We start from the raw sequence: 13,566 nt of genomic DNA, 5'->3' as shown, positions 1-13,566 counted from the left end.
CTAAAACACAAGCCACCTCCTAAAACATAAGCCATCTTCTATAAATTAAAACAACATACCAGTGGTGCAGGTGGACAAGTCATCTGTCACAGAAACCAAAGCTAGAGGAATGGATTCTAGTTCATCCCATGTTTATTTCATGTTTTTTTTAATGATCCTTACCCCATTCTTAATAAACCTGAACGGCTCTCTACATTTATACCCTGTTACTTCCACTTGGGTGACTTAACATGTATATGATATTTCTTCAGATACCCTTTCTACACAAAAGGTCTAAACACAGCTTGGAGACATAGATCTCAGCTAATGTTGTAAAACAAACTTTATTGAGTATATAAAAGTCCCAAAATTAAGAGATCAGTTATTCAATATACTACAAGATAAGAGATCAGTTATTCAATATGCTAAAAGATATGATCCATCTGGTCTGCAAGCTTTCTTGAACTAAGCAACTTTTAGTCAGCTTGTCTGCTTTGAAACAAGCCAAATTAATCAACCCATTGTTTTGTACTGCAGTTGAAGCAGCAATAAGCCAGAGGTAGTGAGCTATATCTCTGTCTCCAGACAGAGCATCTGCAAAGCTGCGCTATAGACAATATTTTGTCTTAACTTCAAACTGATTACTGCTTTCTATTTACTGTTTAAGTACCGAAGACTGGCACCTGTTTATGACCAGAAGCTAAACAAAGTTAGTAGTTGAAAGTTTACTAACAACTGTTCTGATCTTACAAGTGACAGCTGCTGTATTTAGAAAGTAAGATTAGGAAAACATGAGATCACTGGCCCAGGATACTGAACATCCATCACAGAAGAACATAATTTAAACAAAAGACAGAATATTTTAATACAAGGTGATTGATGTTGTTAGTCATTAGAGTTCAGTTGGTTGGTTCAAGAATGGTTGAAGGGAAATACTTGCTTTGGTCTTGGTGGTGTGGGACTTCTTGAGGTAGTGCTACCAGTAGATACTACCAGTGGTGGGGATGAATGTACTGTATTCATGACATACTGGGAAGAGTCCACAACTCTCCTACTTACGACTATTACAGCTCTAGCTGTAAGTTTTGGATTCAATTCCTGCTGTTGTCTGTAAGGAAATTGTACATTCTCTCTGTGACCGTGTTCTTTCCTCTGGGTGCTCCAGTTTCCTTCAGCATCCCGAAGACGTATGGGTTAGTAAGTAAAATAATGGGGCAGCACTGGCTCTTCAGGCCAGAACAGCCTGCTACTGTGCTGTATCTCTAAATTAAAAAAAAAGACTTATGGACACAGTTCAGCACATCATGGAAACCAACCTCCCCTCCATGGATTCTGTCTAAAATTCTCAATGTCGCAATAAAACAATCAAAAACTCCAGCCACCCCAAACATTCTCTCTGCTCTCCTCCTCCATTGGGAAGAAGACTGAAAACATGCCACCAGGGTCAAGGACAGCTTCTGCCCCACTGTAATAAGACTATTGCATGCTTTCCTAGTATGATAGGATGGAATCTGAAGCTCATAATCTAGCCCATTATGATCTTGCACCTTATTGTTTACCTGCACTACGCTTTTTCTGTAGCTGTTACACTTCATTCTTCATTGCTATTGTTTCACCTTGTTTGGTTTCACTGCATTATGTAATAATTTTGACTATAGGAACAGTATTGAAGACAAACTTTTCACTGTATCTCAGTACATGTGACAGTAATACGCCAACTCAAAATCCAAAGTTGCAATAATAGAGCTGGTGAATCATTGAGGCTAATGTTTTTAGCTGGGTAGAGGGTTGTGAGCTGGTTGGATGTTGGGAGGATGGAGGGGGCATGGGGAGAGAGAGCTGAAGCTGTGAATAGAATCTGGAACCTGGGTCCAATATTAATTGTTATTTATATTTCCATTTGAACAGTCCATTGTCTTCTGCACTTAGTTGATCTTTCATCGATCCTGCTATAGTTACTGCTTTGTAGATTTGCTGAGAATGCCCGCAAGAAAATGATTCTCAGGTTTGTATATGGCAACATGTATGCACTTTGATAAAATTTACTTTAAACTTTGAGGGTGAGGGGTTTTGGACATTTGAAGGTCAGACTGAAAATGGTGTTGGCGGTTTTGAGGAAACCATGAGGTTAGGATTCATTCACGGGTGGAGGGAATGGCAAAGCAAATCTGGAGGGGGGAATGTGCTTCCATTGAGCACAGGAGTATTTGTGGGGCAGAGGTGTGATGAAGCTGCCCATCTACAAAAGGCTGTATTGAGCAAGGATGAATTTCACATATTTTCCACTTCTCTCCCTGTGAAGCTTTTGTCAGCTAGAGGAGTCCTGCTCAGAAGGGGCTTATTCAGTCCTATCATTAGTGCACAAATTGCAAGAGACCTCGCACACACCATTGACTCCTGAACTGGCATCTGACAGACGTCAATCAAAAGATGCAGGAAGACAGGACTTCACCATTTCCCTTCTCTCCCTCTGTGACAGTGATCAGGGAGAATGTCCTCCTTTGGAAAATTGTGACTCATTGTCTGTGATGCCAATACCACATTCTGGGCAGTTCGTCGAAACTTTTTGATAATGAGTTATGTGACTACAGGTAAAGATTTTTTACTAGATTGCAGCAGTTAAGGACAAAATGCATAACTGTATTGTCAATAGTTAATGAAATCATTTTAGTGAGATAGTGGATTTAGCTCTAAAAGTTGCCAAAATTTGGTAGGATTTAAAATAACAAAAAAAAATCATAGTATACACATGGAAATAGATCCTTCAATTCAACCTGCCTAAGATGTGTAATTATACACATATAAATGTGTATTTATACAGATTGGATTTATTCCATTTCATCCATATCCTTAAACCTTTCCAATTATGTACCTGTTAAAATGTCTTTTAAACACTGTAATTGTATATGTCTCTACCATGTCCTCTGAAAGTTTATTCATATTCCACCATCTTGTGGAAAAACTGCCTGTCAGGTTCCTGTAAATCTTTATTCTCTTACCTTCTATCTATTCCCTGTAGTTTCAGTATCTGGGATAAAGACTGTGTCTAACCTATCAGTGCTCTTTATAAACTTCTGTTAGATCTCCCATCAGCCTTCTTCACTCCAAGGAAAGTAGTCCCAGGCTATGTGATCACATAAGCTTTGCAGTCCAGTAGCATTCTTGTGAGTTGTTACTCCACCCTCCCTGGCTATTTCCTATCACTTCTATCGTATAAACACCTGAACAATTGTGTACTTCCAATATTGTGAAAGCAAGTTGTGGGTACTAGCAAAGTACACACAATCTGGAAATGCTTTACATAAGAACATAAAAAATTAGAGCAGGAGTAGGCCATCCAGCCCATCGAGCCTGCCCCACCATGGCTGATCTGTCCGTAAACTTAGCTCCATTTATCTGCCTTTTCCCCATAACCCTCATTTCCCCTACTATGTTAAAATCTATCTAACTGTAGCTTAAATACATTTAGTGAAGAAGCTCAACTGTTTCCCCGGGCAGAGAATTCCACAGATTCACCACTCACCAGATTCAATCTCTCAGATTCACCATTCACCATTCACAGTTTCTCCTCATCTCCGTCCCAAATCTTCTCCCCTGAATCTTGAGGCAATGTCCCCTAGTTCTAGTCTCACCTACCAATGGAAACAACTTTCCTACTTCTGTCTTATCTACCGCTTTCTAAATTTTGTATGTTTCTATACGATCCCCTCTTATTTTTCTGAATTCCAGAGAGTATAGTCCCAGGCGACTCAATCTCTCCTCATAAGTTAACCCCTTCATCTCTGGAATCAACCTGGTGAACCTCCTCTGCACTGCCTCCAAAGTCAGTATATCCTTCCTGAAGTATGAAGAACAGATCTGCACACAGTACTCCAGGTGTGGCCTCACCAGTACGCTGTATAGTTGCAGCATGACCTCCCTGCTCATGAATTTAATCAATGAAGGCCAACATTCCGTTTGCCTTCTTAATAAACTTGCACTCCCAAGTCCCTCTGCACAACAGCATGCTGCAACCTTTCATCATTTAAATAATAATCTGCTCTTCTATTCCTTCCAAAGTGGATGATCTCACATTTACTAACTTTGTATTCCATCTGCCAGACCTTGGCCCACTCACTCAACTTATCCATATCCGTCTGCACACTCTCCACATCCTCTGTACAATTTGCTTTTCCACTCAGTTTAGTGTCATCATCAAATTTTGCTACTCTACACTCAGTCCCCTCTTCCAAATCATCAATGTAAATGGTAAACAACTGCAGGCCCAGCACCGACCCCTGTGGCACCCCACTCGCCACAGACAGCCAACCGGAGAAACACCCATTTATACCAACTCTCTGCCTTCTATTGGTTAACCAATCCACCATCCATGCCAATACACTTCCTCTGTCTCCATGCATCTGTATTTTATGTACAAGTTTCTTGTGTGGCACCTTATCGAATGCCTTCTAGAAATACAAATATACGACATCCACCTGTTCCCCTCTATCCACTGCACTCATTATGTCCTCAAAGAACTGCAGTAAGTTTGTCAAGCAGGACCTGCACTTTCTGAATCCATACTGTGTCTGTCTAATGGAACCATTCCTTTCTAAATGCTTCACTATTTTTCCCTTAATGACAGCTTTAAGCATTTTCCCGACTACAGATGTTAAACTAACTGCCCTATAGTTGCCTGTCTTTTGCCTACATCCTTTTTTAAAAAGTGGCATGACATTTGCTGTCTTCCAATCCGCTGGGACCTGCCCAGAGTCTAGAGAATTTTGGTAAATGATTACCAAAGTGTCTACAATACCCTCCGCCAATTCCTTCAGCACCTTGGGATGCATCCCATCAGGACCGGGGACATCTACCTTCAGGCCCTTGAGTTTGCCCATCAGTATCTCTTTAGTGACAGTAATTTTATCAAGGTCCTTACCTCCCATTTCATCCATAACATCATTCTTTGGCATATTAGACGTGTCTTATACTGTGAAGGCTGACACAAAATAAGCATTCAATGTCTCAGCCATTTCCTCATCACCCAGTATCAATTTCCCTTTCTCATCTTCCAAGGGAACTACTTTGACTTTAGCCACTCTCTTCTGCTTTATATATTTATAAAAACTTTTGCTATCTGTTTTTATATTTTGTGCTAATTTACTTTCATACTCTATCTTCCCTTTCCTTGTTTCCTGTTTAGTTGTTCTTTGTTGCTTTTTAAAATTTTCCCAATCATCCAGTTTCCCACTACTCTTTGCGACTGTACACATGAGCTTTCAATTTAATATAATTTGAGGCAATAAAATACATTAACAGCCCATCTGCCCTTTATTCAATTTTTAGTTTACGCCTGTGGGCTGCTTTTCTAAATGTTGAACTGAAGTGTGAACACAGCCTATGGGCAGACTTTGAAGGGCTCTAACTTGTGTTCTCGGAATTCATTATTTATTTATTATTATTTGCTTTTCTTTTTTGCCTGTTGCTTACTTGTCAGTCTTTGTGTGTAGTTTTTCCATTCTTTCTGTTGTATCTCTTTGCTCTGCAGCGAGTCCCTGCAAGAAGATAAATCTCAGGGTAACATGTGGTGACATATGTGTACTTTGATAAAAATTTACTTTGAACTTTGAATGATTCTGTTAATCAGCCAAGCGGCCACTCAGTGAGTTTCCCTCTGCACTTTGCACCACTCCCCATCCCACTTAACGTTGTTCCACACTTCAGACTCGCGTCATCAGCTGAGCTTCCTATAACAATCGATCTTCCTTCCATCACTTCCCCTAAATGTGGTCTCCAGCTCTATTCACATAAAACTACAGCGGTCTCCCCACCCTCCCTCTCAGTATGCGAATACATTCCCCGAGTTACAATGTTCAACATTCATTACACCCACCCATCTCCCTTCCTGCCCTTCATTCTAGTTCCCTCTCTCCTGTGCTCTGAGTAGACATTGACAGTAAATTGTTATGAGAGTGTTCTGTTCAAAACCATGAGGAAGTGTCTTTACTGACAGGGGACATAGGTTTAAACTCATTGCCAAGCATATAGCATTACCTTCCCAAAATGAATTGTGGGATTCGTATTGCGTGAAAGTTGGGAGCTAGTAGATACTGCCTGACCCACTGAATCCCTCCAGCTTCTCCTGTGTTGCTCCAGAATCTGCAGTCGCATGTGTTTTTTTTAAATCAGAGAATTTACCAATACCAAAAAGAATTGGACGTATTGGGTTGGGGAGTGCTGACTCTTTGTGCAACTCTTCTAAGGAACTGGTGCAGGGACAAGAGCCAAGTGACCTGTGCGGTACCATTCACCATTTTACTTGAGCTGAAGGGACAGACTGTTTGCAGAAAAGCAGAGCTGAACTACGCCAGAGGTGAGGCACTGTTGTGTAAACAAACACGGGTTGAGGGAACGATAAGGTCTCGTTTTAAAAAGAAGTGTTTTAAAGAGAAAGCTATTGAATCGTTGTAATTTGCTGACTTCAGGTTTATCGGAGTAGGTGAAATTAATATCCATTTTGCTTCCCTTTAGTTCTCATTCCACACACATTAGTTGCCAAGAGTGTTGCAATCTTGAGAGCTGATTCCCAAGTTGCTGGTGCATGGCTATACATCCCATAAATTCCCACTCAATTGTTTGGGACATAAGGTTTTCAGGTAAGACAGGGAAGAGCAGAAAATATAGAGAGTGGCAATAATGATCAAGAAGAATATTATAACACTGGAGAGAGAAGATGTCCCAGAAAGACCAAAGTCGAGATATTTGTGTAGCTAGGAAATGATAGTGATGTTCAAGATTGTTTATTGTCATTCTTCAGTACACAAGTGTAAAGGACAATGAAATGATAGTTGCGCTGAATTTGATGCAGCATAAAAAACTCAATAACCTAAAGAACACAATAAATATAAATACATAAGATTGGCTTCTATACATAGGCTGATAGTATATACATACAGTGATGCTAGACGCAGGAGCATCTGTACATAAATCACAAACATGAGAAAATCTGCAGATGCTGGAAATCCTATTCCAGGTGCTAACTTTATTATGCATAATGCTAAAGGTGCCATTGCTTGTCTAAGTCCTGAGATTTAAACCAGGTCAAATAGAGCAGGTATCAGTGGAGGAAGTGATTACACGTCATTGAAAAATGTGAAGGCTTTCAAAAAATAAACAAGCAAGAAATGATAATGAAAGGTTAGAGGGAATCGAATTCTAATCATGTGGGTGGAATATTTGAGTCATTTTTATTACCCAGTTTGTAAAGCGTCCAACAGAGAGGGGTCTTCTGTTTGATCTGGTAATGGACTAAAATGGATAAGGGATGGAGGTGTATAATCACATCCAAGCAACAGCATTTAAAGATTCAGAGAGAATGTGGAGGATTTAAGATAAAGACCAAAGCAGTGTGTGGGATATAGCTGTTTTTGAAGATATGAGTATAGAAGCATTGGAAATAATTACTGAGAAAAGATGAACTCGATCAATGCTGAATGACCTTTAAAATGATTATCAGTTGAGTCCAGGAGAAACAGAAATACATTTATAAATAAGCCAGTGAGTGATGGTGCATTATGAGCAAATTAAATGAAGGGAAAGGTGCATTCCCCAAGTATATGGATAACAAAAGAGAAAGTAGAGTTAAGGAAGAAATATAAAGGACGGTAAAGGAACAGATTAGTTTTCCTATGGGATGCAAATTACCAACTCGTATACAGACAGCAAAATGGATGAAATATTAATTCCAAAACATCTGTGAATCATGGAGAGTCACATGACATAGGAAAAGCTCAAATAAGATAAGACATTTAAGATAAAGAAAAAGATGGCTAAATAGATTGTAAGCGAGGATAAAGCAGTTGTAGATAGATTATATCAAGGGATATTAAGAGCTCAGGGAAGACACGAGAAGAGACATTATCATATACACCAGAAAGGAATTATTGTCAGTACGCTGATAGCCAGCCAGCATGATAGCAGGAAGGTTGATAAAACCTTACTAATCAGCATGATAATAAATTTATTGGTGTATTTGATGGAGTTAGCTTATTGATGGCATTTTCATTTTCAAGACACTAATAACAGATCGATTCAGAATCAGGTTTATTATCACCGGTCTACGTCATGAAATTTGTTAACTTGCCAGGAGCAGTACAATACAATACTTGATAAATATAGAAAAAAGTAAATCAATTACAGTAAGTATACATTTATATTACAAAACTAGAGCAAAAACAGACAAAAATTGGTGAAGCATATACATGAAAGCAAAACAAACTAGAAGATTGATGCAAGATAGCACTAATAATATTCCTGGGCAACGATTTTATTTCAGAACTGTTGCTTCCTCAGAATTTTTTTTGGTTAGGATTGACTGCTTGAAGCTGGACACAAATATAATTTCAGTCTATTTGTATCACATAGGAACTTGGAGAAAGAAGGAGTCAGCTTTTATTGAGTATATGCATTGAATTGCATAACAGTGCTGACTCTTTGCAATAGTTCAACTAAGCTAAAAATGTTTTGCTGATGATTTTCATTTGTACGGTGACTAAGGCTTCTCGCTCAAGTGTCCAACAATAATCAGCCAACATTGTTGGGTTCCAGTTGCCCTGATACTGCTTCTCCATGACTATAATGTCCTTTCACCACGCTCATCACTGACAGCGCCAAGATTTGCAGGGAAGAAGTCTAAATCGGAATGTAAAAAATGAATCTTTAGGGACACATTGCACTTTATGGTTTTGATTGCTTGCAGCATGTTGTCAACCAGCTGCACGTAGTTTGGTGCTCTGTAGTTGCCAAGAAAATTTTAAACGACATCCTTGAATGTCTTCCATGCGATCTTCTCCGGTCTCACTACAAAGTTCTTTGAATTGCCTGCCATTGATGACCTGTTTGATTGTGGAGCAGCAAAAATGCTCTCCTTAATCTTGGTATCAGTTATTTGACTTGAATTGTGAATTGAAATAGCAAATATAGGCAGTTTCAAAAACAAGGTGCGTGTTAAGAAAATTTCATGGCGACTTTCATGATCAACAGCTTAAAATCCACAAGATACCCCCAAAAGTATTCAGGAAATAAAATCTTTATTGTCCAGTGTAAATGGCTGCAAATTGAAAATAAACAATTTCTGCATGGTTTCCTTTCTTGACCAATTTTAATAGATTTCTCAAAAATGCAACTTGGAAAGTAATCAACAATATTTAAGTGATTGTCTTGTGCCTGGATTTTCAGAAGATCACTAAAGTAGATTTAATTGTCAGAGTATTTTCTGGCCATTCAACAGAAATCACAGAGTAGTAATTAAAGGCTATTAACTAGGATATGAAAATGATGGCCATGATATTTCACAAGGAGCTTTTTGCTGTGAACCCTATTATTCTCTTGAGTCCAAATCACTATTTGTAAAAGTGATTTGCACTTGAGAATGAGAAGTACAAAATTAGAATGTTTAGTTGGTGCTAAAGAAGGCTGCAACAAGATGTACAGGACTTGTATAATGTACCATGAAATTGCCAAATTAACTCCAACATAGATAAATGGCAAGTAGTACATTTCGTCAGCAAGATTAACTAAGTAGACATTCAGGGCCAAGAAAGACAGTTGGGCAATCAACTGAAGTAATGTTGTGGGTTAGTGGAAAAAAATAACAAAGCATGGGGTTAATTTCCAGAGGGATAAATTTGAAAGGTTGAGAAATTCTGCTGAAGTTGTACAGGGTATTAATTAAATCAGAATCACTGACTTGGATGACATGAAATTTGTTATTTTGTGGCAGCAGTACAGTACAAAACAAAATTATTATAAATAACAAAGTTCAAGTCAAAAGGAATAGTGAGGTAGTGTTCATGGACCATTCAGAATCAGATGGCAGAAGGGAAGAAATGGTTTGTGAATTGTTGAATGTGGATCTTCAAGCTCCTGTACCTCCTCCCTGATAGTAGTAAAAAGAAAGCATGTCCCAGGTGGTGAGGGACGTTAGTGATGGATGCCTTCTTCTTGAGGCCCTTCCTCTTGAACATGTCCTCGAGTGTGGGGAGCGTTGTGCCCCGATGGAGCTGGCTGAGTCTGTAATGTTCTTGCATTCATGAGCGCCAGAGTTCCCGCAACAGGGTGTGGTACAACCAGTCAGAATGCTCTCCAGGAGAAGTTGAACTTGCTGTAAAAGTTTCAGGGAACAGACAGGCATCAACTGGACAGGTTCCAAAAAAAAAAAATTACAAACATACTGCAGATATGGAAAAAAAAGTTTTATCAGGAAAAGACAATAGGTTGAGCCATTTTCCACCATCAGAGGACTGAAGTGTGAGACGATATCAATCTTGAAGATGGTATCATGATTTGAAGCATATCACTTCTGGCAAACAATGTGTTCATTAGAAAGCTGAAAATGCTTAGCAAAAAAAAAAAATCTATTCCATTTACCATACTAGTCATCTTGTTTTTGACTGACGACAGTTTCTGTCAAATTGTCAGTAAAATAGACCCAAACAGGTGATTGTTTATCATTCTGGATACTGCATGACTATTTCCTGCTTTGGAGATTATTTACCTACAGGACTCTGCAGGCAGATAGTCTTTTCAAGCAGTGATGAGGTGAGATCAGGGATATTTATTAATTGTTTTCTCTCCCTAACATTAAATTAATTTAATTCTGAACTATTAGCAGATTGATTTGTCAGCTTCTTTCGGCATTCAAAAGTTAAATGGATTATGCCCTGTGGCACAAATTAAGGTCAGTCTTTACTTTCACAAACAGATGATGTGAGTAAATTATTGATGCTGTGAGGGTCAGCAGGGAAGACACTATGAAACCAAATATATATGGAGTAATATTAGCTTAGGTTCTGTCACATTGAGCTGAGATAAACAGAGAAGTGGAGATATAGTGGAGACATTGGCATTTGTGATTTATTAATAGGCACATTTCGCAGCCCTTGTGTAGTGACCGTTTCTACCACTAAGACCATAAGACATGGGAGAAAAATTAAGCCATTTAGCCCATTGAGTCTGCTCCGCCATTCAAGCATGGCTGATTTATTTTCCCTCTCAATCCCATTTTCCTGCCTTCTCCCCATTTCTGTTGACATCCTTACTAATCAGGAGCTTATTAACCTTTGCTTTAAGTATGCACAATGCGATGTTCCCTCTAAATTGTAAGACCAGTGTGTGCAAAAATCTTGCGCTGTGCAATTTTTTGCCTGGTGACAACATGCGTGCACTGAATAATTTCTTCAATAAAAACAGTATAAATAAGCCAGTTCTAAAATCTGCAAACAAATCATCGCCAACGCTATGTTGTCCAACACCGTGCACAGCAGAAAACAAAAAAGGACATATAATTATCATGTCAACAAGGTAGAGGGTGATGCCCTGTTGTGAATGAATGAATGAAATTAGTTTATTTCAGTCAGTACAAACATAACAAAAAGCATAATTTACAACAATGATTTCATAGGACAAAATTGCAACAAAAAACAGATATTCTTTAAAACAGACCAAAAGGGTGTAGGCTGAAGCTACAACTATTATGTCTACCCCTCTTACTTATACAACAAAATATTTGGTGTCAATCATCACATCAAAAAAAATTCATAATCTTTAAACACACAATCCAATTCCAAATTCATTTATTTACATTACTCCCATTCATTTTAAATCATGTATTTTATATTTGTTCATTAAATAATTTTTTAAACTTAAGTGTGGTGCATGTTTTTAAATTCTCACTACAACTGTTCCATAGATTCACCCCTCTGACTGAAATACAATGATTTTTTACATTTGTTTTTATCCTTTGTCTTTGAAATATACATGTTCCTCTCAAATCATGTTGACTTTCTCTCATTTTAAACAACCTTTGGTAGCTGTCCATTTTTTACTTTATACATAATTTTTATTATTTTAAAATCTACGAAATCTCTGAATGTTGTGCAGAGCTTAAATTCCTTTGTGTGTTAGTAGTAAAAGATGTGTACGCACCCACACCACAAAGGGAAAATTGGCCCAATAACTTAGCCTCCACAGCCATCCGTGGAAATGAATTCCACCGATTTACTGCCATCTGGCTAAAGGAATTCCTCCTACTCTTTGTTCAGAATCCTTTGTGTTCTAAGGCTGTGCCCATTGGTTCTAGACTCTCACAGTGCTGGAACCATCCTCTCCACGCTTGCTCTATCTAGAACTTTCAATATTCAGTAGGTTTCAATCATACACCCTCATTCTTCTAAACTCCAGCAAGTACAGCCCCAGAGCCATCAAATGCATCTCATACATTAACTCCTATTCCTGGGACCATTCTTCTCTGTATCATCTCTAATACCAGCTTATCTTTTCTTGGATATGGGGCCTAAAAGTGCTCACATACTCCAAATGCAATCTGACCAATGTAGTTGCTAGACATGGGCCACAACAGGGAGTTTGGTGAAGATGAGATCAAGTAGAGTTATACTTCTGTGTTAAATTATTTACTGACTATCACAGACCCAATATAGCAGCTGTTTTTTTCAGTACTCAGGCAGCATGGCCCTATCAAGCTGTTTTTATTGGTGAACATTGAATCCTTAACAACATTTTGTTAGTGCCCTTTCCAGTTTTGGGGCTGCTTTCAAGTATCGTTCAACGTAAAGGAGTGTTGCTTCATTCAGCCATGCGAGGAAGGTGAATGGTAATCAGAAAGAGGGTTCCCAGCCCATGTTTGAGATGGTTAGGTTTTTAGATTTTAAAGGCATTGAGTGATTATGGGTTAATGCAGGAAAATAGGTTTGAGCTATACACACTTCAAGTAATAGGACGTGAAATTCTTGTACCCCAATTTGACCTCTCTATTCTGACTTTTACTCCTTTAACTGCAGATCCTGGCATCTCTTCTTCTCTCCCTACCACTCCAACCCCTCCCCTGCTATCCAGTAAACGAAAAGGTCAGCTCTATTTCCAGTTTCCTGTGCAAGCTACTCTTCTACTCCAAATGCTACTTATTCTTCCTTCAACTCTGGATGATTTTAGATGCAGCTTATCATGGCAACCACTGTAGAGTGCTTGCCAATTCCTCCCTCTTTCTGTAATCTCTCTCACAATCCAAAAATCACATCTGTAACAGTCTCATTAATGTAGCCTTCCCTTTTGAATATACCACCTCCATCCTGTTTGTCACAAATCCGAATACTTAAAGGTGTAAAGATTGAGATGATCAGGAGCCCAAGTCTGTCTTATCAATATTTCCTCTGATGCTCACAGTTACAAGGTTGAGGACAGGACTAGTAATTTGTTTGATTTGATGACGGGTAACTTTTGTAGCATAGCAAAGATCCAGAATAAAAGCGAGCATTGTGTGTAAGTAAGTAAATGAATAAATATTTTTCTTTCCATTCTGCAGCCTGTTGGAAAGGTTCAGCAATGGCACTGGATTTCCCACTACAACTTGAGAGAGAAGTTGTAGTTCATTTTTTTGGTTCAATTTTTGGTTAATCAAGAGTTATGCTGTTAAACTGAACGCATCTAATTACAGAAGGGCTACTGATTGCTGTCAGACCAGCATGATGAAAATGGTCCTGGATATCTCCATATAATACAATAATAGCTTTACTACTCTGGCATCATGCCTGG

General features: G+C 38.7%; 1 protein-coding gene across 6 annotated transcripts in view; it reads left to right on the top strand.

Moving 5' to 3' along the window:
• Window positions 1–13,566, top strand: part of LOC132379530 (monocarboxylate transporter 12-like) — a 109,355-nt gene that overhangs the window by 23,468 nt on the left and 72,321 nt on the right. Inside the window, exons 1-2 of one of the 6 annotated variants that reach the window (XM_059947516.1) lie at window positions 2,304–2,570; window positions 6,222–6,331. The exons of the other annotated variants lie outside the window; for them this stretch is intronic. The gene's annotated coding sequence lies outside the window, so the exon portion shown is untranslated. Of the gene's footprint in view, window positions 1–2,303; window positions 2,571–6,221; window positions 6,332–13,566 lie in introns of those variants that run through there. 6 annotated transcript variants of the gene reach the window in all.

Source organism: Hypanus sabinus, chromosome 22 (genome assembly GCF_030144855.1).
Source record: "Hypanus sabinus isolate sHypSab1 chromosome 22, sHypSab1.hap1, whole genome shotgun sequence".
Classification (NCBI taxonomy): Eukaryota; Metazoa; Chordata; class Chondrichthyes; order Myliobatiformes; family Dasyatidae; genus Hypanus; species Hypanus sabinus.
Note: the sequence above shows the minus strand (reverse complement) of the source record. Positions and strands in the feature narration are given on the sequence as shown.